The sequence below is a fragment of the Crocuta crocuta genome, unplaced genomic scaffold (assembly GCF_008692635.1).
Source record: "Crocuta crocuta isolate KB4526 unplaced genomic scaffold, BGI_CrCroc_1.0 scaffold24, whole genome shotgun sequence".
NCBI lineage: Eukaryota > Metazoa > Chordata > Mammalia > Carnivora > Hyaenidae > Crocuta > Crocuta crocuta.
The window spans coordinates 14,813,495-14,838,794 of record NW_027530974.1 but is presented as its reverse complement, the minus strand read 5'-3'; the positions used below and the strand labels follow the sequence as shown (position 1 = coordinate 14,838,794).

Genomic DNA, 25,300 nt, shown 5'->3' with positions numbered 1-25,300 from the left:
CCCGGGCTTGTGCTTTCATTTTATTTCAGACCACGTAGGGGGCTGACTGGGAGCGACGAACAATTCAGGTTTTCTAGGGAGCTTGAGCGAGGACCTTAGTGGGGGGTGGAAGTAGGGTGGTGGTGGAGATCTGGCCCGAAAGCAAAACAAAACGAAAAAAAAAAATTCTGTTTCCAAGGACCGTGGGGTCCGGTTCCACCCCGCGGCTGTTCTGTTTTGTTTTGCTTTCTTAGTATATAATCCTGCAGATAAGAGGGTAATATAAATACTTGGGGAGATTGAGAAATTGCTGAAGAGTAGTAAGGGCAAAGGGGAAAAAAAAAAAAGCCAGTCGGAAGCTGGTTATATAATGCGCGATGTGGCTAACGAGAACGGCAAGCTATTTTTATTTTGTTTACCGTATGCTGTGCAGTAGGGACTCCTCCAAACTGGTTCTGTCCCCGAAGAGATTCTGAGCTTCCCTGTGAGATCCGCAGGGTACAGTTAGCAAAATTAGAAGACCCTATTACACCCACAGAATAAAAACTACCGCTTGCGAGTGGCATGCTCCCTGCCCATCCTTTCCTGCGTGCACGGGAATGTGTATATGCAAATAAGTTCCTCCTTTGGCAATCTAGTAGTCACATCTCAATGACATTTGTGTTTTGTAATGCAGGCTGTTCTTAATATTTAAACATTGTCGTTACATATCTTACCAAGCAGTGGGTAGTTACTTGATGGTTATTTTTAGGCATAGCTAGTTACTTTTTCGCCCGTGTTAGCTAAGCCATTTCTGTTTGGGTTTCTGAGGAGCCCCGCAGTTCCTAAAAGCCCCTGTTATAAGCCCACCCTGTGGTGTATTTGTAGTTTGATACTTGGGCTTTTTTTTTTTTTCTTTTTTTTTGAGTGTGGCATGAAGCCTATGCTTCCACCAAAGAGAAGGTTGAGAAAATCCTGCACATGAACTCTTGGAAAGGGATTGCACCACACCAGCTAATGCTGTGGCATTTAATCTCCTCTGATTGCCCTCCAACTGTGCATGCATCAGTCAATATTTTAGCGGCTCCACAGACAAATGGGCTTGAAAGCCACCTTCCACGGCCAGCCGAGGTTGAAGGGCTCCCCCGGACCTCCTGATCGCCTGTTTCTCATCATGTAGATGCGTGTCAGCCGTATAGGTTTTCCCTGCACTTACTCCGGCCCTGATCACTCCTGTAATTAGATCGGGCTGCCATGGCAACAGACAGTGCTCCTCGTCCATTCAGGTGGGTTTGTCTTGTGCCTGGACCGCTCCAAGTGTTTTATGCCCAGTGTTTGTGCTGCTCAAGTCAGAGGACAGGCTTCACTATTTCAGTTGCTGCTGCTTTCAGTCATTTGGACGGGAGACACTGAATGAGGCTGCTGAGCCACTCAACTTTTATAAAGGAGACCCGCAAGCTGTTCTTGCTGGGTGAGGATGTAAATGCATCTCCCCAGACGGTGAAAGTAACCTGGCAGTGCTGCTGCTGTTATTGTGAGCAGATCAACAAGTATTTGGTACTTGTTAGAAACCTTCCAGAGTTTCTAAAGCAACGTTTCTTTTGCAGTCTGGTGCCTTTGGCCTTGCGGGCACTGTTAACCCCTTCAAGTGTGAAAGCACCTAGCCTTTAGAACCCAAGGGGCCAGTAGTCACCGACTGGTTTCCTAAAGGGTTTAACTCAGTGGAGGTGCTTGATTTAGGAAGGATATGCACGTTGTCACATTTAAAAATTTCACTGTGAGAATAGCCATTATAATAACAAAAAAAAATGGCACTGACTGAAGGAACCATTCTGAACGTGTGCATTTTTTTTTTGGAATGTGTACGTTTTGAATTTTGACCTCTTAGTCATCCAGGATTTTTCACATCTGTAAGAGGAAGTTCAAAGGTGTGTGTCTCTCCGTGAGAGATGGTCCAGGCCTATAGCTAGTGGGCTGACAATGGGCGGTGCTTTCGTCCAATAAACAACTTGTACTGTATTTTGAGATATAATTTAATGAGCGTTTAATAATTTAGAGAGCAGAAGTCTACTTTGCATTAGGACACTACCTCATTAAGTCCACTAGGCAGAGAAAAATAGTATTGTTGCCAGCAGAGAAAAAGGAAAGAAAAGTAGCTTTGGTTGCTGAAGCTTTGCGCTGCTGAGGAACACGGTATTTTAATAACCCCGATGTTTGGAAGGAAAAGTAATTGAGAATAATAGTGTCTTGATCTGGTTGTGATCCTGCCCGTGGGTTTAGAGTTTTTACAGCCCCATAGCTAAATTGGTAAATGCTTTCTTTCCCCTGGGGCTAGGATTCATTCCCCAGAGTGGGATAACGACTTTTTCCTGTTTAGTGGGTTTATGCGGTGGGTAACTTGATTGTGGCCTGTTCCGATCAAGTGTTGGCTGTGGTTAAAACAAGCTGTTTTTTTTCCTAGGCGGTAAATGGATGGGAAGCAAGAAGGATATGAAATAAGGCCCAGGAGTTTTGAGTTGTATAATGCTTTGGAGGTCCTAGATTATATTTGCAGTTTATAGAAGATCTCCTCACTTGCAGGAAAATGTGAACATGTATTTTTGAATGCTAAAATAAGTATGAAAAACAGGCTTGATTGGGAACTGTGAAAGTCAATATTTTCCTGTCTGGATTTCGTTTTAAGAGGGTTTGGGTAACAGAAGTGATACTTTGTCAGAGATATTCTAGGGCCGGGCCTCTGAATTGTCTTTCCGTCTTAGAGAAAGATTCGAGAAAAACTCTTCAGCCATGAGTACCTGTAGATGGCCTTACATTTTAATGTCTGTGAGTCCTGAGCAAGGCCGGCCTTAAGAGATCAGTAAAACATTAGTAAACAGGGTTCTGTCACTCCAGTATTGATTGTCATTGTAGAGTAGAAGGATCCACATTCCTTTCGTGAAATATGCCTTTATTTTTTTTTTCCATTCTGAAATGTCAAGTGGATTTCACTTTGGCACTTACCTTGAATGACACTTGCTGATTACTAACACATTGTAACAGCGGCTCATTTTGTTTCCTGTTAGAAGTTAGTCCATAAACATATTTTATTAAAACCCTGAAAATGAGTGTAGGAGTGAATGGTAATTCTTTCAACTACAGCTTTGTGCAAGTGACAATGTGGTTTAGACTCTGAGCAACTTAATAACTAGCATATGTGGTGGGACATAGCGCAGGGGATGGGATATCATTTTTAGGGTGGCCCTAATTTGATTTCCATTGCCTTTTCCTTTTAGTGTTACTCAGTAATTTGAATGACTGGCTTCTGTGAGAGATTCAACTATGTGCAAGCTTAGCTGCTTCAAAGAACAGATTTAATTCTGGTTGTACTTCCAAAGTTACCAGAAGCAGGCCCTCCTTATTTTGTTAAAAGCCTTGAAAATAATGAATTGTAGAAATCTCAGCAGAGATAATAATTTCCATCCTAGGGCACTACACAGGGGCCTGCCCATTTTTAAGAATGAATTTTGCAGTCCTAAACTGCAGTCCTCAATTCACATATTAGTTTCATTTAATTCAGTGCGATAATATACTCATTCAAAATTTCTTTAAGAGATGCTGTAATAACGAGCATACTGAATGCTGTTTTAGAGAATTAAAAATTTTTTTAACCTTATTTATTTACTTATTTAGAGAGAGAAAAAGTGGGGGGGGGGAACAGCGAGAGAAGGAGAGAGACAATTCCAAGCAGGCTCTGCACTGACAGTGTGGAGACCAATGCGAGGCTCGAACCCAGGAACCGTGAGATCATGACGTAGGCTGAAACGAAGAGTCCAACGCTTTCCCAGCTGAACCCCCCGGGCGCCCCTATAGAATATTTATTTTTCGGTGTTGGCTGAAAGAGTTGTAATTGGATCAAGGTTCTGAAAAAAATATGTATCAATGCTTTAAATCACGGGAGTAACAAAAAAAGTTAGGTGAATAATCTTTCATTGAGGAGGTAGCTCATAAAACCTTTCCCCCATTTCATAAATGATGTGTTGTTGTCTTTATCAGTGGAGTACTATGTTTTGTCATCCTTATACACATGAACTTGTCAGGCTAGTGTGTTGCCAATGTTTTTAGTGCAGATTACCATCCCAAATGTCCTGAAACATGTTTAGAACTATTATGGACAGAAAAGCGACAAGCATTATATTTTCTTTGCTGTGTTCGATGTTAGCAGAAACGTCTCATTGATTTTTCTATAACTTTTAGTGCATACCATTTGTGGAGTAATGAAAATGTAGTGGTAATTGCCATCATGTAAGCAAAAATGATACCCTACCTGAAAATGACTTTTTCAAAAATGCGCTGTCATGTAATCAGAATTTGAGACTTAAGGGGGCAGAGGTTCCCCTGATTACGGTCTTCTGATTCGGGCTAAGAGGAACTCTTACTTATTTTTATATTATTTCCTCTTTACTCTCCCATGAGTATTATTTAGACTGTCTTTCTTAGCAGTCTTCCACTGCCTGTGGAACTGTGTTATGTTGTTTTGCTGTGCTCTTAAAATATGAAGTGCTCTATTTTTAGTGTGTATGTTATAGAAAAATTCTATAGGTTATTTATTTATTTATTTATTTGTATTTTGTTCGTATGTTTTTGCAATGGATCTGCTCTGCCGTGCCGTTATTCTCGTGTTTCTTCCCTGGGAAAGAGCAGCAAGTTATGTAAACTCTGTTAATTACCGTAACTGGTATAGCAACACAGATACTTTGGAAAGAAGCAGGCATACCAGCGCGAGGGTAAATTAATATTTTACAGCCTTTGCATCATGTTTGACTGTTCTGTGCACTTCAGCAAAATAGGAGGAGACTGTAATTTGGACTCTATAAAACCTTATCTGCCAGGTGATAGGTAAATAGGACTGTGTGCACACACGGATCCACCAGCCAACACTCACTGTTAGCTCCTTAGGCGAGTGTCCTCTGCAAATCCACGGTGCCTGCTTCTCGTTCAGAAATGATTATCCAGTAGGTTGAGGCTTCCTTTGAGGGGCTCCTAGACAAAAATAAGAAAGCAGGTACTGTGTACCAGGAATTCGAATTTTGTGAGCTTCTCTTTAATCTGGCCACCAATTTGTATGTAAAACGCAGCAAGCATCTTGGTGGAGGGCCAGACTTAGTGGAGTCTTACGAGGATTTCAAAGATAACTATAATCTAGAGCAGCTTACCTACTTTCTCTGCACTCACGGATTATGTGTGGCGAAACCAACGGCTAGAAAACTCCCTTCTTTTGCAGATCAGTCCCGGGCGAGCAATAGATGCTTAAATAAATACTTGGTGAATGGTTTCGTTAGAAGGAAGAATGCTTTGGCCACTGTTGATTACTCTGAAAAGTGTTGGAAAGCGATCGAAATGATTTTCCTTTCCAGCGGGGCCGTCCTCTTAAAACTAGTGAGTGTGTATGGATGAAAATAATCATGACTACCGAGATGTGTTATGTCCTCAAGGATAATTGGCTCATTTACCTGTTTACAGATTATTCACACTGGAGATTGTATTCATGACTCCAGAATAGTTTCTTTCTGACACCCAATATAATCCTGGGCCTTCTCCTTCCTTCTGTTACCTGGCGTGGGCTTAGGAAACCCAACTTAAATTTAAATTTAGCCCAAACAAATATCCACATCGGCTCCAGCTAATCAGAGACGGAAAATCCGCCCAGCAATGACCGGTTTGGGGCTTCTTTTACAACTGTGTTACTGATTCTCTCTAGTTAACGTGGACAATTGGGAATGAGCAGTATTTAAAATAGTATTTTAATAGGACTGAAAACTGTTAGCAGCTCAAGTCCTCAACTTCTTCCATTTCTATGCTTAGGTATTTACCTCACAAAAACTACTACAAGCACCAGGCTCCCTGATGGAAAGGTATACGGAAGATTCATTCATTCTTTCCTTCATCCATTCCCACATTCACTCATTCATTATACGGTGGATAGTTTTTACTTGGCCATGCACAAGGCATCGGGGCAGCGGGGAAAATGCAGTAGCCATACAGTCAATAAATAAATAATTTCAAGTTCAGTGGAAAGTCTAGCGGATATGTGCATACTTTTACAGTGCGTTCTGCATTGGATGCATTTTTCTCTCCCATTAGACCAGTATGCTGCTAACTGTGCTCTTCCATGATTGCCCCTCCAGTTGCATGTTGATAGTAATCTATGCCTTATCAAAATTAGACTTTGGCTCAGTTACTATGCGATTCATGCCCATTTCACCAGTTATCCCTGTGACGACCAGCATGCGTTTGTCAGATGATTGGTTAGGATCATTAGGGAAAGAATGCCAGTCGCTGGCTCAGCTGGGGAGACCAAAGCTCTTCGTTTGATCGAAGGGATGACCCGTTTTGTGGGTTGGCCTCCCTCCGAGCCCCCTTGGCTAAAACCAGACCTGCCCTTTCGGACCGGCTGGTCTCCGTAGTTTCCATAAAACGAAAAATGCAAACGTCTGATGTCCTTAGGAGTCTAGGTTTCAGTGTACGGACACTGTAAGGTGGAACTGTTTTTTTGAAGCCGTCTGTTCTGTTTTTCATTGTGGATTTCTTCTCCCGCATCCCGCTCGGCCACTGCAGGAGCGTCGTGCAGCAAGTCGCGAGGCTGGTCCACGCAAGCCGGGGATTTGTTTGTCATCCTTGTGAGACTGTCTCCTGCTCCACGGCCACTCCAGGGAGGTGCGTCCCATATCAGGTGAGAGTCTCGCTATGCATCTAGGTGCCATCCGAGGATAAGGTCTGACCCGGAAAATCACCCAGCACCCACGCTTTTGCACGTTGTAGGCTGTTTGCCGCAACTGCCTTTGCAAACTAGATGCAGAGGGAGATCGGGAGGTTGCCAAGAACGTTTTTAAAAACTTGGCTTCAAGTATCTCTCCTTTTGGTTTACTTCATGTGGTTCCCGAAGAAGTCCACGTTTGACTTGGAGCTGGGTGACCGTCGTGTGGTAGGCTTCGTCGCCTTCGTTGTCCCCTTTACATAACTCGAGGAGACTGCTTTCCTACCCGACTGTTACCTTAAGTCACGGGTGGTGCTGTAGAGCGAGTCAGGTGTAGGGAGACAGAGCCCCGTCTGCTCAGTGGCGCCCGGTATTTGTCGAATCTTGAATTTCTTTGTGTCTGTTTGGATTTTACAACTTCCTGATTGCCTCACGTACAGTAAATTTTTTCTGGCCCGGAGAGTCGTGCAGACACAGGGCGTATGCAGCGTCGATGACTCATGGCTCTGTGTCGAAGAGAGGACAGGAGGATCCTGCCTAAACAAATCGGGGGACGTGGACGTTAGACAGAAGCTGGGGCAAGAGGGCTTGGGAGCCCGGTGTGTGCAACCAAAGGGGATTATGAAATCGATCCCCTCTGTCTGTTTACCTTGGGAAGCATCCTGCTGGAAGCTGTGGAAATGGGCTCCTTCGGAGGTTCCCAAGCCTGGCTGGGCAACAGAATCACCTGGAGAGATTAAAAAGTGGGGGAAGGAAAGGACTGGGCTCCACCTCCCGAGTCACAGTGGACCTGAATGGTCTCTTGCAGTCACACTGATGTGCTGCAGGCTTGAGAATTGCTGGACAGGGGGGTCCCTGGGCAGCTCTTCGCGAGTCCCATGGGCTGTTTCCTTACTAGGCAGGACGCGCCGTCTGCCGTTACTGCACCTCACGTACACAGATCGGGATCTGCGACTTAATTGGTTAAGAAGCGGATGTTTGCTTCACCAAAATGTTCATTTTAAAAAGGATTCACCACGAGTGCGGGGGTGGCTCATTCCGCTGGTTAGGCGCTTGACTTCGGCTCAGGTCATGATCTCACGGTTTGTGAGTTTGAGCCCCGTGTCGGGCTCTGTGCTGACAGCTTGGAGCCTGGAGCCTGCTTCAGATTCTGTGTGTGTGTGTGTATCTCTCCTCCTTCCCCGCTCATGTTCTCTCTCCCTCTCTCTCTCTCTGAAAAACAAATAAACATTAAAAAAAACAAAACACAACCCTGATTCACCAGCTTTCTTTAAATAAAGAGCTTCTGGGATGCCTGGGTGGCTCAGTCGGTTAAGCGTCTGACTTCGGCTCAGGTCATGATCTCGCGGTTCGTGGGTTCGAGCCCCACATCGTGCTCTGTGCTGACAGCCAGCTCAGAGCCTGGAGCCTGTTTCAGTCTGTGCCTCCCTCTCTCTCTGACCCTCCCCTGCTCACGCTGTCTCTCTCTCTCTCTCAGAAATAAATAAAACATTAAAATAAATAAATAAAGAGCTGCCCCTGCCCCTGGCTCTATCCCTAAGGTCCAGTTTTTAAGCTACAGATAAATTCCATGGCATCTGGGATTAGGGCTCCAGGCTCCGGAGCTGGCCTGCCCGCATGTGAAACTGCCACTGTGTCCTGGGAAGCCCTAGAACCTTTCTGTGCCTCAGTTTCTTCATGTAGAAGGTGTAGATAAGATTAGAACTGTTTTCTAGGGCTGCTGTAAGATTGGAATGAAATATGCATATCCTGGGCAGGATAGTGCCTAGTGTGTGGTTTATGATCTGTGAACCTAACTTCTCTTTGTATACGTGCTGCCCTACTGCTGAAGCGAGCACTGCACCTAAGTTTCATCTTTGTGATCGTGTAACTTTTCTCTTGACAGGATGATTATAATGTTCTTGTTTTCTGATGGTCGCTCCTCGACCGTACATGACTAGGAACAAGTAAATATACTTGTACCTTGATCTTTGGACCAACACTGTAGACATTTGCAGCCTTTGCAAAGCAAATGAGCCTTTTATTTATTTTCCTGAATTTTGTGTTAGCCCCACCCTGTTGCTGCGATAGAATGCATACGTATTGTTTTTATATGGTTGCAGGGTGAACTGATAAGTTGTGTGCACTGATGAAGTGATTTGTGGTCTGAGTAGAAATGAACGAAAGCCTGAGTTGACTGAAGTACTCTGTCGCAGACAGGGTAGTCAGAAAAGTCTTATCGGAGGATGGGGCAGAGGAGGGAGGAAGTTATCTCAAACATTGTATCTTTGAGAAATATGGGTTGTTTAAAAGGAAATAGAATACCCCCCGGAGTTAAGTGCAAAAAGCTAAGCCTCCAAAGATCTGCAAGTGTCAGCTGAAAGAATGCAAAGAGGTGAGATGCCTCACCGGTGCTTTCTCTCTTTGGGGTGTTAGCATTTGATATGCTAGGCAGAAGCCTCACATTTAAGTTTGGGGGGAAACTAGTTTAATTGCATACGTGGTTAAAACACGCACACATTTTTTTAACATGTGATATTTAAAAGAGAATTTTATTGTGGAAAAAAACACAGGCATCAGAAAGTCCTATCTCTTGGTCAATGTGTGCAGCTGAGAAGACACTGAGGTTTTTTTAGTATATTAAGCAAGTCTAAGTGTCTTATGAATACGTATTGTATTACCAACATAGTGCAGAGTCACCTTGAATTTTAAGCAGCTGACATTTTCTGTGATTGCGTTTAAAGGAAGCTTAGATGTATTATCTAAACATTTTGCATAAAAAATGGCCTCTTTATAATCCTCATAATTGATGGCTAAACACAAGAAGGGACAGAGTATTATTCATGCAGTACTCTTATTATATTCATTAAGTTTTTTTTTTTAATTAAAATCTAGGCTACAAGTATTTCTGGCTCTGCTTCCTTTGTAAATGTGATATGGCTGCACAGGGAAGTTATGACCTCGCTGATTCCCAAGTGCTCTCTGTGTAAAGAAATGATTCATTCATTTATTCCCTGCGTCTTTTTAACACTACTACACGGTGCTGTGGGACTGGAAATGAGTAAGAGCTCCCAGAACGAGGCCGCCTTCTTCGTGGTCAGGTAGGGGAGAGGAGAAGTGCCCAGCGAGACCTAACACAAAGCAGAATGGGGTGGGCTCTCCTTCCTGGGGTAAGTTCTGACCCTGAAGGAATTCACAGTGACGCCGAGTGGGATGGGGAGGAAAGACTGTGAGGAGGAGGGATCATCTGAGTTCAGCTCCGGAGGCTGGCGAGCATTTCTGGGGGAAGAGACGGATGGAGCAGGGGGAGACAGGCCCAAGGGCCGGGGACGCAACAGGCAGCTGCCTGGCACGTAACTGACGAGGCCATTCCGGCGGCGGCATAGGTGCCGGGGGCGTCTGACGTAGCCGGGGTGGGAATACAGTTGCAGAGAGAGGTCACAGGTCTGGAGGGACTTGGAGGAGTCGCTGGCATGTAAGTGGTCTTCGCTATTGGGATTTCTTGAGCCCGCAGGAGGGTTGCGAGGTGAGAAAGGAGGACTGCATTTCAGGGCTGCTGGCTGCAGGCGTGAAGCACACGTGGGGATTGGCGAGAGGCGGCGGCAGCGGGTGCAGCACGGCCTCTGTGGGCTTGATCTCGAAACCCGAGGGGAAGGGCAGGCGGGTCACAGCCTGGAAGGGCGCCGGTGGCGGGGTAGGTGGTGGGGTCCTCTCCCTGGAGGCTGAGACACCTTGCTGAGTGCCCACCTGCAGCTCAGTGAAATCATGTTGAAACCTTTCTTCCTTTAAGACCTTAAGAGAGAGAAAGAAAGAAAGAAACCTGAGCTAATTTTAGCCAAATCTAACGTGTGTGTGTATGACAATGAATGCCGCTTTTGAGATTCAGTACATGCGGCATCTCTTTTCATTTAAACAAATGATGCTTCTATTTTCCTCTAAACAGTTTTATTAAGATTTCCGGTGAGGCCTCGTGCATGTGCTCGACAATTCCAGCATTTCCTTTGATCTTTCCCACCCTCGATTTCTTCATCTCACTGTGTGATAGGCGTAAATTACACTGCGCCACCCACCTGACTTGGGACACTTGTTCATCCGTGGGAATTCACTTACTGTATTTGATAAATCGTGTTAATATGGGTGTGTTTTGTAACTTTAAAGGCTTTCCTGGAGGCTTTATGTAGACTCTGCAGTGTGATATGCGTGCACACACGCGCGCGCACACACACACACGGCACAGCTTTCTGAACCACTTGGCTTCCTATTTATACTTTATAGAAAATAAAGAAATACAGAGTGAATGAGCCTTGACTCTGGGGTGAAAGGATGCTAAGACTACGTGACTCAAAGTGAAGGGCAACACTGGAAATGTTCTGTTAGTGGCCAGTCTGTTTTAATATAATTAGAGAAAATTGGAGGATCATTTAAGATTTTTTTTTGACCTGAGTTATTGAGATGGGTTGTCTTTATTCCTCAAACTAGCTCAGAATGAGGCAGTGACTTTCCTGCCTTCCATAAAAATCAAGAAGCTTAGGACAGGAATGAGAGGGCTGGAGTAAGCAACTTCAGGGGCGGACCATACGGTCTGCACATCTTTTGACGAGCATCTAGTGTGTGAGAGGCATTATGCCGGCTACGCTCTGAAGGAAATATAGAGATGGTTAGTCATTTGCACTTGCTGTGTAGGAAGTCATTTCATCCTTACTGCAGTCCCTGGAGGTAGGTACGATTATTCCATTACACAGATGAGGAAATCAAGGCACAGAGAGGAAAGGTAACCTGCCCAGGGTTGATCAGCTATTAAGTGGTGAAGTCATGCTTGGATCCTACCCTGTACTCTTTTTTTTTTTTTTTTAAGTTTATTTATTTATTTTGAGATAGTGCAAGCTGGGGAGGGGTAGAGAGAGAGAGAAAGAGAGAGACAGAGAGGGAAAGAGTGTATCCCAAGTAGGCTTCCCACTGTTAGTACAGAGCCCGATGCAGGGCTCGATCCCATGAACTATGAGATCATGACCTGAGTCGAGATCAAGAGTCGGATGCTTAACCGACTGAGCCACCCAGGCGCCCCCCTCCGTGTACTCTTAAACTGCAGCCATGCATTGACTCACAAGCCCTGAGCCCTGGGTGTAAGAAGCCTACAGTCGAGTCTAGAAGGCAGGGCGTGCCCAGAAGTAGTATTTAAAGAATCTTGATAGGGATGTGGCATCGTCTGGGAGGTCCCGGCCAGAGAAGGGTTCCTGGGTGCTGAGCCTTCCATTTGGAGGTTTGGATGCTGGCCCGTCAGCTCAGCATTACCTCCAGGCCCTCCTGGCGGTGTTCTCTTCCTCTCACTCGGCCTCATACCTCCCTGAAATTCCTACGCACTTTCAGTAATTATTAATTGAGAAAAGCGGTGGCAGCCACACCATGCTTATCTGTGCTGCGGGGGACTGGCTTGAGTTGGGCTCCAAATCAGCGTCAAGAGTCACAGTGAGACGATGAACCTTTGACTCTTCCAAGAGCTTCCCTGGGTCACTGCTCGGCTTGCAAGATTTGGCAGGTACAAAGTAGTCATCTCTCCAGCGTGCTAGGTGGTGGGCTGGCACTGGGCGCGAGCTCTGAGAGCAAAAGTGTCGGGCGAGGAGGTCATGCTTCAGTCCGGCGGCCGCCAGGAAGCCCCGGGTCTCCTGTCCCCTCCTGTGTGCGCCCCTCCCGATCTCTCATTTCTTCCCCTCGTCTGGACCCGTGGATGCATCTTAACCGAGTCACGTCAGAAGGACAGAGAAAGGATGAAGATCACTTTTGTCTTCGCCCGCTTAGGGGAGACCAGTCTGCCTCTTACGTGGAATGAAAATTACAGGATTAAAAAAACAAATGCCTTAAGAGGCAACATCTCTCGCTTTACAGATGCGCGGGGCACAGAGGACCTGGGGTTTACTATCCGTGCACTCGCCTGGCAGCTCCGGCCCCCATCCCAGCAGTAATCATACGTGATGCATTTTTATTTACAGATTAGGAGGCTCTGACTCTGACATATGACTAACCGGGAGGCCCCTCCCTCCAGCACTTGTATGTCATTTGCTTCAGAGAACTAATTGCTTGGCAATTCCCCTTCGGTAATTCCCTCTTTATTTTCTGATGAGTTACTTAACAGTGATGGGCTTGTAGAGAGCAGAGCGTGGAGTTTAATGTGTGCTCCAGAAACTCCACTGTAGGCCCGGGGGATATGTTTTTCAGATTCTGTTTAGCTTTACCGAAGGAACACTGAGACCATTATATGGCCTGTTAATATTTCACTCAATACGAGGTTAAACACCGAGCCGCATGCGATTTTCCAAAAGGAATCAAAACCAGGCCCCCTTTTAAAATGGGCCCCTGTGCCTTTGAAAATTACTAAGAAGGAATTTAATAGTTACAGAATGCTTAATGCTCTTAAAAATATGATTTGAAACGGAGTAGCTTCCCGGTGTAAGACAGGGTGTGTGTGGTAGCAGGGAAGGCACACAGGCTGCTAGTTTGGGGATGGGGTTTCCACTGTTTCCTGACCTGCTGCAAGGTGGCTTGGGATGCTCCTTCTACCTCGCTGGGCCTCAGTTTCCCCATCTGCAGTAAACAAGGTGGTGAATGACCAGATGCCTCAGGTCCCTTCCATAACCCTGGGCCGTTCCATGCATAGAGTTTACTGTAATTCTTCCTCCTGGCTCCCCTAAGACCTTTGCTCTGTCAAACATCATTTGCTGATGTTTGACTTTGTTAGGTTCCTATTTAATTGGAATTTACATCTTTAACGATTATTGCATCATTATTTATAGAGTGAGTCATACCGCGGTGCCTACAACCATTTATTGCCCTATCTATATTAGTTTCATACCTTAATACCGTTCCTTTTTTACTGTTCTTGCTGCTGTGCGCCCAGCAACGTCTGTTTCTGGAGTGGCTGCGTTTTAACTGGAAGGAATCTTTCAGCTGATCGTGGAATTGGTTTTTGTGGGCAGAGCGTAGAAACTCTGCTTTCTCTGCAGTAATGTCAACGGTCATCTCTGCTCTTAATTTGCAAGTGGAACTCCTTTCGATGGCATTTGGTTTTTACCTGTATGTGCAGGCTTGGTTCCGAAGGTAATTCCTTTTCTGTTCTGCATCAACTTTTCCAATCAGCGTGGGCCACATTACCTTACCTTATTGGTTACTTTATAAGCAGTTCATAGGGTACCTCTGGATTCATTACAGTGTAGCTAGTTTCTTTAGGCAGCTAGAACAGAGAGGGGAGGTGACAGTGGAGGGTCTGTAGTTTTGTTTGTTTCATGGGCAGAGCGGAAGGGAAGACACAGTTCTGAGGGTGGTCGCAAGCGAGGGAGTTGAAAAAAGGGGAGGCTGAGGTTTGAATTTGGGCTCTAGTTCCCTTCTAGATCTCTAGATCGCAGAACTAAATCTGTGATCCTCAGTGCCCTCATCTGTAAAATGGGCACGTAAGATGATAACATCTATCTTACAGGAATGTTGGAAGGATCCAATGAGCATTTGCCACATACATTGCATATGGAGGCATCTCAGTTCATAATCAAAAGGAAGAAGAGGAAGGCATAGAATTTAATAACTGGGGGAAAAATTAAAACAAAGGAAAGAGCTGTGTGTTTGGAGGTACTCGGGATGCGAGGAGCCCCTCCGAGCCCTCGTGGGCAGGGTTTGAATCCCACACGGGCCTTTGCAACTTGGAAAGGCTTGAGCACCCTCATCAATTTGGGCGTGATGTTCTCCACGGTTTGATCCGCTCCACAGAAGAGAGTGTATGCTTCTTCCTGATTGATAGAAATACTACATTTTAAACATCTGTCGCCTATACATCATAACAATAAAAGAAAACCAATAAAAGCAGAAGTTCCCTTTAATCCCACCAGTTCATAAATCATCTTCACCTCAATGTGTTGTTTTCTCGTTCTGGATTATTTAACACATAACTTTTTCAGCTTCGCTTTTTTTTTTTCTTTTCATTTAGCGTAAATATTCTCATTTGTAACCTACACTTTGCAGGGACCACTGGCAAGGAACGCAAGGATGGTGCGCTACTCTATCAAATTGTTTCATCTTAGTTGAAGCTTCCTATTATGTGTGGACATTTGGGTTGTTTCTAGTTATTTACTGTTACAAAGCAGCTGTGAGTATCTTTGTACTCTTAAGCATTTACTTAGGCTACAGTCACATCAGAAGGTCGATTCCCATAGTTGGGGGTGGGGATTGGCTCTGAATTGCTTTCTAGAAGGCCTGTACCAGTCTATATTGTTACTAATGATACACGAATGTGTCTTGCTCCAACTTGATTAATTGTGGGACCTATTCTCTTTTGGCTACTTCCTGTAGGCTTCTTGTTTTTTTGTTTTTGTTTTTTTAAATTTATTTCTAGGAGAGAGAGAGAGAGACAGCGTGAGGAGGGGAGGGTCAGAGAGAGAGGGAGTGACAGACTCTGAGACAGGCTCCAGGCTCTGAGCTGGCAGTCAGCACAGAGCCCGACGCGGGGCTCGAGCCCACGAACCACGAGATCATGACCTAAGCCGAAGTCGGACGCCTAACTGACTAAGCCACCCAGGCGCCCCGGCTTCTTGGTTTTAAACTTTGTATTCCTTTGGTCCGCTCAGAGATAGCATGTTTATTTACTCATCTATATATGTTAATTTACTAACATCCTTTTACACGATTAACCAATGGACATCTTGGTGTTTTCTCTTCTGTGTATGTGAGCGCTTCATGTGTTCTAGATGTCGTCTTTTAAAAAGTCCCCTCCGGCGATTTTCCCGGTCTGCTTTTCTTTTCCATCGAATTACAGGTCTTTGTGTGGAAGGTCAAGTTTTTGAATGACACCTCTCGTTTCTTCTGTGATTGTACCCAGGGCCACCTGGAAGGGGAACTCACATAGGTACCAGCCAGCGTCACTGCTGGGAACGGTGCTCAAGCCCAGGGCTCTCCTTGGGAACCGTACCCTGTTGAAACTCTGTGCTTTCCACCGCCAAGGCCCCCCTCACCTTTTCTCCCCCCACCTGCTCCCCACTCATTGTCCTTCACCCACTGTGGGTGACTCCCGAGTTGTGCAGTCTCCTCTCCCCGCCTTTGGGGTTCCCCACCCTCCGCTGCTGGCCTGTGTTCCTGTCCGGGAGCCCTGCCGTGGGAACCCAGCTACTGCCTGGCCGCCTCCCTCCTTGGGGTCTGAGCAGTCAGTCGAGAGTTTGGGGGCTGGCGAAATGGAGCCCTTATCAAAGATCCTGGGTCAGGGTTCTTCACGCCTTTTGCTCATTTAGCCGACAGGCCACCGTGCTGAGGAGGGGGCTCTTTGGGGCTGATTTTCGTCCACATTAGACTAGAAAGGCTCCCTGCTACCCTGCATTCTTTCTGTTTCCGCTCTCCCCTGGAGAGAGCTCTTGGGACAGGTGGTTGTGAGCAGTTTTCTGGGTATTGAGCTTTGGGAAGTCTGGTGTCAAGGTCTGAACTCGGGCTAGTGGCCGGGCGGGGCAGGGCGGTTTGGGATGCGATATACACCTACGTGGCCTCGCTACATGCCTTCTTGCGTTGGTCCAACCCATTTTCCTCTCCGAAGCCAAGATGCACGTTTCTTACAGCCAGAGATCTGTTTGCACCTGTTTTCTTTCACCCCTCGCCTGTTTGTTCATGGCACTTGGGATACAGTCCAGAGCCTGTGGCCTGACGCTGCAGGCGGGGGTGGGGGACTTAGGGGCACCCTTGTCTCTGGGGCCTGGTCCCTCATCTGCTGCCCCTCATTCACTTCTTTTTAGCTCCGCAGCATTGCTTGCCTAGACCACCTTTCTCTCTTGTGTCCCAGCTTTCAGTCATGCCGCCCCCATCCTTGCTCACGCCTGTCTTTCTGGCTAACTTCGCCTGCTGCTGAAGTCTCGGCTGAGGGAGCCCTGGGACCAGGTTCTGTGCTGACAGTCTGGGCTCCCAGCACCCTGCTCTCTGAACTCTTTCCTAACACTTTGTCACCCTCCTTCCTGGCTCGGTGACAGCAAGGACCCCCTTTCCAGCCCCTCAATTCTTGGCATTTGGCATCTAGCAGGCCTGCAGTGAATATAAGCATAATGGGAGTCTCTCGGATACAGATTGGAGGTGAGTCCATCTATTAAGAGAGACCATGACTTCTCCATGGGCAAGTTTGCTGGAGTGGCTTTGTGCATCGCGACAAGGGATATAAAGGTGGCAGATATGTGTACGAAGGCTGCACTGAGGAGAAAGAAAGAATCAAGAAAGGCCGGATGGTGACTTGTCCGGAAGAAAAACTACGTAGAACAGAATGCTGGATTTGCTCACGGGTACTTGGATTTCATAGTATAACCACACAAAACACTATTATTACTGAAATTCAACGTAGGCAAAAATTGCTTTGTTTCTTACTGTCTAAAACTGTCTTTCTTTTTATTGAAAAAATGCCTCTTGAATTTCGATTATGTAAGGATTCTTAGAAACACAGCTAGCGTGTTGAATGAATGAATGAATGAATTTGAGATTCACCTCGCTAACAGCTGTTCCCTGGCCTTAAGTGCTCATGTGACCCCAGTCGGGCAGAAGGTTCCGGGGAGATAATTATCCCAAGGAGATCGTTTTCTCTGGGGGAGAGTAGTTCTGCAGTCCTAAGCAAGGTTGGTCAAAGTGAGGTAGAGCACCCCGGGGTCTGGGGAACCCCGTGCTCTCCTCTGCGTAACCCGCCCGTGATAGGGTTGGAGGGCAGTCTGCCCTCCGTATCTGTGCCCCTTTGAGCTGGCCGGCCAGGTGGCCATTACCTCCTCCCTGTCGCATAGCAGCTCATCCAGAAGTTGCCCATTGGTGATGGGTGAGACCACCTTTTCTGGGAAGAAGGTGTTCATTTGTGGTCACTGATGGGCGGGACTGTATTCTTCTTCTGACAGAGGCCCTGACAGGTGCGGACAAGGTATAGAAACCAGCGTGGCCCCCTCAGGTGATGCGGCGCCCCCACAAGGACGTGCCCCGAAGCTCTTTTTACCTTGCTTTGCTCTGGGAAGTTCCAAGGCGGTGCAGAAGGTCCTCTGGATGAATATTGTTTCAATTGCGTTTTTTCTCCCCACAGCTCCGTTTTCAGTTCACCTCTGGGTCTTTTCTGGGTCCCTGCAGCCCACCCAGTGTGACCCCAAGCTGCAGCTATTTTGGGGGGGAGGGGAGAGATAGCCTTTATAGAAGGAGCTGGCAAACCAATGTTTCCTTTTGCTGCTTCTGGTGCTCTGACCTCTGACTTGACACTTTTCACAAGATTAGCAGTTTTGTTTGGTTGTTTTCCCTTTTATAAGAGGTCATAGGCCTGTAAGAGAAGTTTATCTATTATTTTATTGACAGGAGAAAAGATGATCTGGTTACTTATTGAAATATCTTCTTCCATAAAGCCTGGCTTTCTTTTGAGTTTGAACGAAGTATGTAGATAGCGTCCAAGCCCCAGTTTTGGTGTTTTATTTTGGCTTTGTTGTTTGAACAAAGCCTTTGTAACCATTTCTATCTTTCTCTCTGCTCTTCAGAAGGAACTTGAAGTGTCCTCCAAATGAACAGTGCTGTTTAAAAATATCAATAGGGCACTGGAGTGGCTCAGTCGGTTAAGCGTCGGACTTCAGCTCAGGGCATAAACTTGGGTTTGTGGGTTCGAGCCCCACATCGGGCTCTGTGCTCACAGCTCAGAGCCTGGAGCTGCTTCGGATTCTGTGTCTCCCTCTCTGCGCCCCTCCCCTGCTTGCGCTCTGTCTCTCCCTCTCAACAAATAAATAAACATAAAATAAATAAATTTTAAAAGTCAATAAAGAAGGGAGGGAGACTCATTTCTTTTTTTCCCCCTCCCCTCAAGCTTTAGATCCATTTTTGTCATCCTGGAGATAAGAATAGACCAATGGGGAGGAAGAAGCAATGTTAAAATGAAGGAGTCTGCGGTCTGTGCTGACAGCTCAGAGCCTGGAGCCCGCATTCTGTGTCTCGCTCTCCCTCAGCCCCTCCTCCGCTCTCACTCTCAAAAATAAATAAACATTAAAAAATTTAAAAAAATAAAAAAGTCCTTTGGAGGGCAACTTTGAAGCATGGGTCTCACCAGTAGTATAGGAGTCTTCAAACAGAATGTTAGCTGTAACCTTCTTCAGGCCCTGGAGAGAGGGTTATTAATCTATGGAAAGGAACAAACACTAGCTGTTTGCTCTTCTGCCCTGCAGAGAACATTTGGTGACCTGACTAATCTCAGGGTTTCGGTCTCTAAACGGTACACTTTTTACTCTTTGCCTTGAAGTCTCAGGAAACAATTTCCTTAAAAAAAAATTTTTTTTTTTAACTTTTCAATTTTAAACATGCAGGGTCTCAAAGACTTCACTGGGATGAAAAGTCCTATGTTTTCCTGTTTCTCTTGTAGGACTAGTCAAAACTATCCTTTCGCCTTGGGAATGTTTTGCAGTCTGAGCCTTTGTTTTAGTAAATACAGCCTCAAAAGCACAATCACGTAGAACTTGCACAGTGGCTAGTGTGCCATGGGTCTGCTGCAGCCGATGATAGCCTGTCACAGAATTCGGGGGTGCCTCAGCTGACTCGTTTCACTGGCCAGTGCCGACGACCCCTTGAGTGGAGACTGTCCTCCTCATTTTCCAGGAGAAGAAGCCGAATGTAAGAGGCTGACCGATGTGCTCGGTGCTGGCAGTCAGAGCCCACGTGGGCTGTGCCGTGACCCCGGCTTTCTGACTTGGAGTTCAGCTCTGTTTACCATCACCCTGGACAGCCAAGACACCCCAGGAGGCATGCACTTGTGTCCCTGAATTTGCAGTCTGAAAAGACCTAACTTTGCTTACTGAGATGGCCTGATAGAGCAGTTTTGAGATGGAGCTGGGAAGGTACAAGTCCAGCCCCTTGAATATATGCAACCTTAGCAATCCTAAGACATTGTAGCATAAATTCAGTTGTCAGATGTTTTTATAGTGCCTGAACCTAAACTTGATGGGGAGAGAGTGCTTTTTCCTTTTGTAGCCACTGTACCTTTAATGCTAAGGTTCTAGAGCAGTGTTGCTTTTAAGGCGTCAGCGTTGGCGAGGGTAGAAACGTCTGGAAAGCAGACCGATCTCGTACGTGGAATCTCATCGATCTGATGCCATCTTCTCTGAGAATGGACGGGGAGCCATTGTAGTCAGATCGCTCCCGTCCCTGCAGGTGCTTGCTGTCTTTCTGCGGGCTGTCACAGAGAGGATAGGAGGAAGCTCATGCAGCCGCCTGGGATTCAGATTTCTATGTCTTGGGCTGAACAGAGCAGCGCAGGACACTGAATTACTTCACGACCAGTATCTACTGTCCTACGACCATCTGGAGGTTAATCACGTAGTAAAAATCGTCATCCGTCCCTTGATGCCAGGAGCATCGAGAATCACCACGATGAAGCCTTTTCCTTCTTTGCAGAAGTCATTCGGTGCCCGATGGCCGGGCTGTTGGTTTCAGAAATACCTGGAGTGTGACTCACTTGGAGACTTTACTGAAGCGAGATTTTGTATGCGGAATCCTCACGCGTGATTCTGCAGACGTGATGAAGGGCGTCTCTCTTTTAGGCATCCCCTCCTCTGTCTCTTTATGGCTTTTTCCTAGGAGTCAAGGCGATAGAGCCTGGTGGGGGAGTTTTGCTTGGTGATGGAGTAGCTAAGAATGTTTCTCTCTAACAGGTCACAGAGAGTGCTGGTGGACATCTCTTCTTGCCCCAAGATCTTCGTTGGAAGTCCACGGGACTTGGTGTCTTTGCCGTTCAAAGTAGATATGAGCTCGCCAGGAGGCATAATGCGTCACCATTTTATTCTGGGCCACCCTAAAGGATGACACCCAGCTTCAGAGACCTCCTCTCGGACATCATCCCTGAGAACCAGTGTTTTAGCTCTCTCCCGTTGTCTGAAATCTGTTTCCGACTGATTCTGCGCTGGCTTAGGCTTAGTCATTGAGTGGCTAGGACAGTGTTGAACATTCTCCCCCATCAGCTGGCAGCTCTGTACCGACTGTCACTCCAGAGCCACCACTGCCTCTTGAGCACTTGTTGAGTCTTAACACAGATATGCTCGAAAACAGGCACCGATCTGTCCTCTCTATCTTGGCATTAACCCCCAGGCCCAGTCCTGGGAGGACCTGGGGTCGAGGCAGCGGAGGGCAAATTCATCTTGCACAGACATGTCCACGCCAGCCTCTAGTCTGTCTGTCTAGCTTCTAAACACTCAAGTGATGGGCTTTGCGTGCAAACGTGTGGATTGTTGGGTTGGAATGATTTTCTCCCCGGGTTTCCAGTTTTTACGTAAGCAGATGTAAAGAGAGGGGCTGTCGTTGACTTAAGTAGCAGGGCCCCTTGTAAAAAGTTATATGCACTTAAAGATGGTACGGAATAAAAATGTACATTTATTTTTCTTTTTTTTTTCTTTTTTTCTTTTTTTCTTTTTTATTTCTAGGAGAGAGAGCGAGACAGCGTGAGCAGGGGAGGGTCAGAGAGAGAGGGAGACACAGACTGAAACAGGCTCCAGGCTCTGAGCTGGCAGTCAGCACAGAGCCCGACGCGGGGCTCGAACCCACGAACTGCGAGATCATGACCTAAGCGAAAGTCGGACGCTTAACCGACTAAGCCACCCAGGCGCCCCAAAAATGTACATTTAAAATGTTTTTTTTTTTCTTTTAAATGGCAACGCAGCCAAAAGGTGGATATAAATGTTCTGCCAGGAAAGGGTCAAAGCTGAACATTTGCAACAAAGACAAAGTAGAATAGAAAAGTGCAAACAGAAGCTGACCAATATATGCCCCTTGTTCGAGTTCAGCCCATGGAATGTTATGTCGGACAAAAGGAATGGAAGGGAGATTTCAGTAACATTTTGTTCTCTGTCAAGAACCTTCTGAAATATAAATCTGCTGTGTATTGGAGAATGGAAAAGCAATTGATTCAAGTTGAATAGCTTTCATTTAACTAGAATATCCCACAGAAAGCTGTTCTTGTTCTGACAGCCGTGTTTTTGCTTTTCTTGACTTAAAGAAAATTGAATTCATGTTTACATATTTTATAGGATTGTTTTATGGACAAAGACGCAGGTCAAATCCCATCTGAGCACAGTGGCTATTGTTACAGCAAATGGAAATATTTCTAAGTGAGATAAAGCATTTCTCAGCTGTGGCCCGTGGCCCATAGTAATAAATCCGGACTGATATTATGATACCATTGCAACTATAAATAATTCACTCATAGATGTGCTTTTTTTAAAAAAAACTTGTTTTTTTAAAAATTCTAGTCTCTTGCCAACACATATGCATACTTATACTTTACCTATTTGCATAGCAGAGAAGGAGGAATATGAATATATATTGATAAGAATGAACTTTATTTTGGACTTTCTAGAACAGATCATTCTCTTTTTGTTTGGCTCCCTGTGAACAAATTTCGTTAATTGTTCACAACTATGGATGTATCCTTCTGGGGATCTTGCTCTGTCATTCAGCCCAGCTGAAAGCTGGGAGCCCGGGCTAGTGGTTTAGGAAGCTGAACTTTAAGAGTTAGGNAGGGAGAAATTCGGTGCTGCTTGTTCTGTTTTGTTTTGTTTTCCAATTCCCAGACCATTCTGGCATTGATCCTGCACTTGTTATAAATGTAATTTTTTAATTGTTGTTTTAATGTTGGTTTATTTTTGAGACAGAGACAGAGTGCAAGTGGGGGAGGGGCAGAGAGAGAGGGAGACCCAGAATCTGAAGCAGCTCCAGGCCCTGAGCTGTCAGCACAGAGCTTGATGCCAGGCTCAAACTCATGGACGGTGAGATCATGACCTGAGCTGAAGTCGGACTCTTAACCCATTGGGCCATCCAGGCGCCCTTATAAATGTAATTTTTAGCAGTAACTATTAACTCCTGAAATATTTTGGCTCTTCATGGCCTCTGGTTCAGTAGAATCTGATGCTTTTCCAAGTGCATCAAAGACCAATACAGAACGCCTTCAAATTTCAGGGGTATTGATCAAAAGAAACCGTCTCTAGGTATAAAGGTTTGTTAGGTTCTAATCCTATTCTGCCTTCAAGACTCTTAACTGGATGCCTTATATTTTGTTTCCTTGCGGTGTTTGTGCTAATCTGCTATTTGGGTTTATTGTTTTCTATTTGGAAACAGTTGGTTTTTTTTGGGGGGGGGGTTATTGTTTTTTATTTGGAAACAGTTTTTTTTTTTTTAATACACAGTTCTTAAAAATATAAAACACTTCTAATCTGCTCATTCTTACCTCGGCTCTCCTTTCTGTCTTATTGCTAGGCCATTGCTTTTCTTTCTGCTTCTCTTCTGGGACTTTTATCTTGCTCAGTACTTCTGGTGTGTGATTCTGAATTCTATGGTTAAAGTTTCCTGACCACCTCCTCCTCCTATCTGAGTCTATTTCCTGTGCTTAAAGCTTTGGCATTTCATTCACCGTCCTCGGAGTCAAAACTGAAACTTTCAGTGCTAATAAGATTAGTCCTTGCAGCACTATTAGTTTCTTCCTTTCTGTTTCTCACTCCATTGTTACTTCTCTCCGAACCCATTTGTCATTAGGAACTTCATTTTGGTGTCCCTTCCTAAATACCTTCTGGCTTTTTTTCTGCCACACTCCACAGCCTCAAACTGCAGCACCCGTCTACAGGTCTTTGACAAATGAGTTGTCCCTGCACGTGATTTACAGTATTACACTAGCTGTTTAAAAATAATTAAGCTTCTCTCCGTGTTCTTTGCTGTGGGTCGGGAACTCGACTTGCTTTGCCACAGGAGTTAATCACAAACGGGTCCTCTGAACCAAATAATTAAAAATAGAGCAAAGTTTCTGAACCAGGCAGTTGGCAGAAAAGTCTGTACTTCCATCTGTGCACAGTTAGGAAAATATTTCATGATGTTTAAATAGCATCAGTTTTGCTCTCTTGTGTGTGAGAGTGTATCCGTCTGAGTACATGTAATTCATTGCTCTGAAGGTTTGACTGTTAGCTCCTCATATATATACACGTATAAATATATGTCACTGGCAAGAAACAGGAAAGCAAATCCAGGTGTCTTGTGGATACTTTTTTTTTTTTTTCTCCAATTCAAGTTGTCGGTTTCTGTGAAGAAGGAATGGTCTGGCTTTGCCTTTTAATGAAAGTTTTTCTCTTAACACGTGACTCAGAAAATTAGAGAGCGTTACATTTTGACTTTGAAGTCTTTTTTTGCCTTCTGATTCTTGTCTTGATTTCCTACTTACAGAGAATCTCCGCTAATGACTTTGAGGAGCTGTTCTTAGATACATACGCGAATCTGTTTCAGTGTGGAATGTGGCAGATCAGGAGTTTCTGCTCTCTGAAAAGGGATTTAGGCCTGGAGTATACATCACACTCATAAACACTTTATGACATAGAACAGACATGGGAGTGATTGATCTTGAGAGAAATCTAATCCTTCAATTTGGATTGTCCTTTGTTCTTACCAGGAACCCGTATCTCATTAAATATGTGGAGCTTTGGCCATTTCTGCGGCTATGATAGGCCTTTAAAAATAGATTTTTTGTTTATAAGGGTTTAATTGCTGTAAAATATAAAGGCTATTTCCCTCTGGTATTTTTCTGTTGTAACTATCTCTTTTTATTCCTGGAAAACTCTTATGTTTAGGTTGATTTTTTTTTTTTTTTTCTCCCAGGAGAGCCACGGTATTAAATAACAACTAATGTTTAATAAATGCACCAATGGGAGATTCAAAATTATTAAAAGGAAAAACAAAAAGGAAATGTCTTAATTTCATTCCTTTGGCTCTGAAACCTACATATTTCTCAGAGTCACCAATTTTTTATGCTTCTAGAAACTCAAGAGCCATGACATATTCTTAACACTATGATAATAGAATGGAGCACTGAGATTGACAGCTGTGGTTTGACTATGCTCACATTAATTGAAATTAAGAAAGATCTTTGATAAACTTCATTAGTAAAGTAGCACTGAGGGGCGCCTGGGGGGCTCAGTCAGTTAAGTGTCAGACTGTGGCTCAGGTCATGACCTCGTGGTTTGTGAGTTCGAGCCCCCCTTCGGCCTCTGTGCTGACAGTTCAGAGCCTGGAGCCTGTTTCCAATTCTGTGTCTCCCTTTCTCTATCCCTTCCCTGCTGTCTTTCCCTAGATCTCTCTCAAAAATGAATAAACATTAAAAATTTTTTTTTTTAAAGTAGCAGTGAATGGGGCGCCTGGTGGCTCAGTTGGTTAAGCCACCGACTTTGGGTCAGGTCATGATCTCACGGTTCATGGGTTTGAGCCCCACGTCGGGCTCTGTGCTGACAGCTCAGAGCCTGGAGCCTGTTTCAGATTCTGTTTCCCTCTCTCTCTGACCCTCCCCTGATCACGCTGTCTCTCTCTCTCTGAGAAAAAAAAAAAAAAATAAATAAATAAATAAAAATAAAGTAGCAGTGAATTCTTGAGTTTAGCTGTAAAGATCAACCGAAGTTGGTGATTCTTTGATCATTTAGACCGTTTGTCACTCATGACGTTGGAGGGATCATATGCATCTTTTTGTCCAGCCGCCTCATTTTATGGTCAGCTTAATCTTGTTCATTTCTTGTAAACCTACTATGTGCGAGGTACTGTTTTAAGAAGGAACAGTTAAACTGTAGCCTGTGGCTTCAAACAAATTAATCTTTGATTTCCTTTCAG

At 45.2% G+C, this 25,300-nt stretch overlaps 1 long non-coding RNA gene across 3 annotated transcripts in view; it reads left to right on the top strand.

The window, feature by feature from the left end:
• Positions 1-895: 895 nt before the first annotated feature.
• LOC144236468 (uncharacterized) overlaps positions 896-25,300 on the top strand; it is a 250,995-nt gene continuing 226,590 nt past the window's right edge. Inside the window, exons 1-3 of one of the 3 annotated variants that reach the window (XR_013336560.1) lie at positions 896-1,244; positions 6,553-6,667; positions 20,326-21,049. This is a non-coding gene — a long non-coding RNA (uncharacterized LOC144236468). Of the gene's footprint in view, positions 1,245-5,708; positions 5,850-6,552; positions 6,668-20,325; positions 21,050-25,300 lie in introns of those variants that run through there. The other 2 variants (XR_013336559.1, XR_013336561.1) reach the window with 2 other exon arrangements.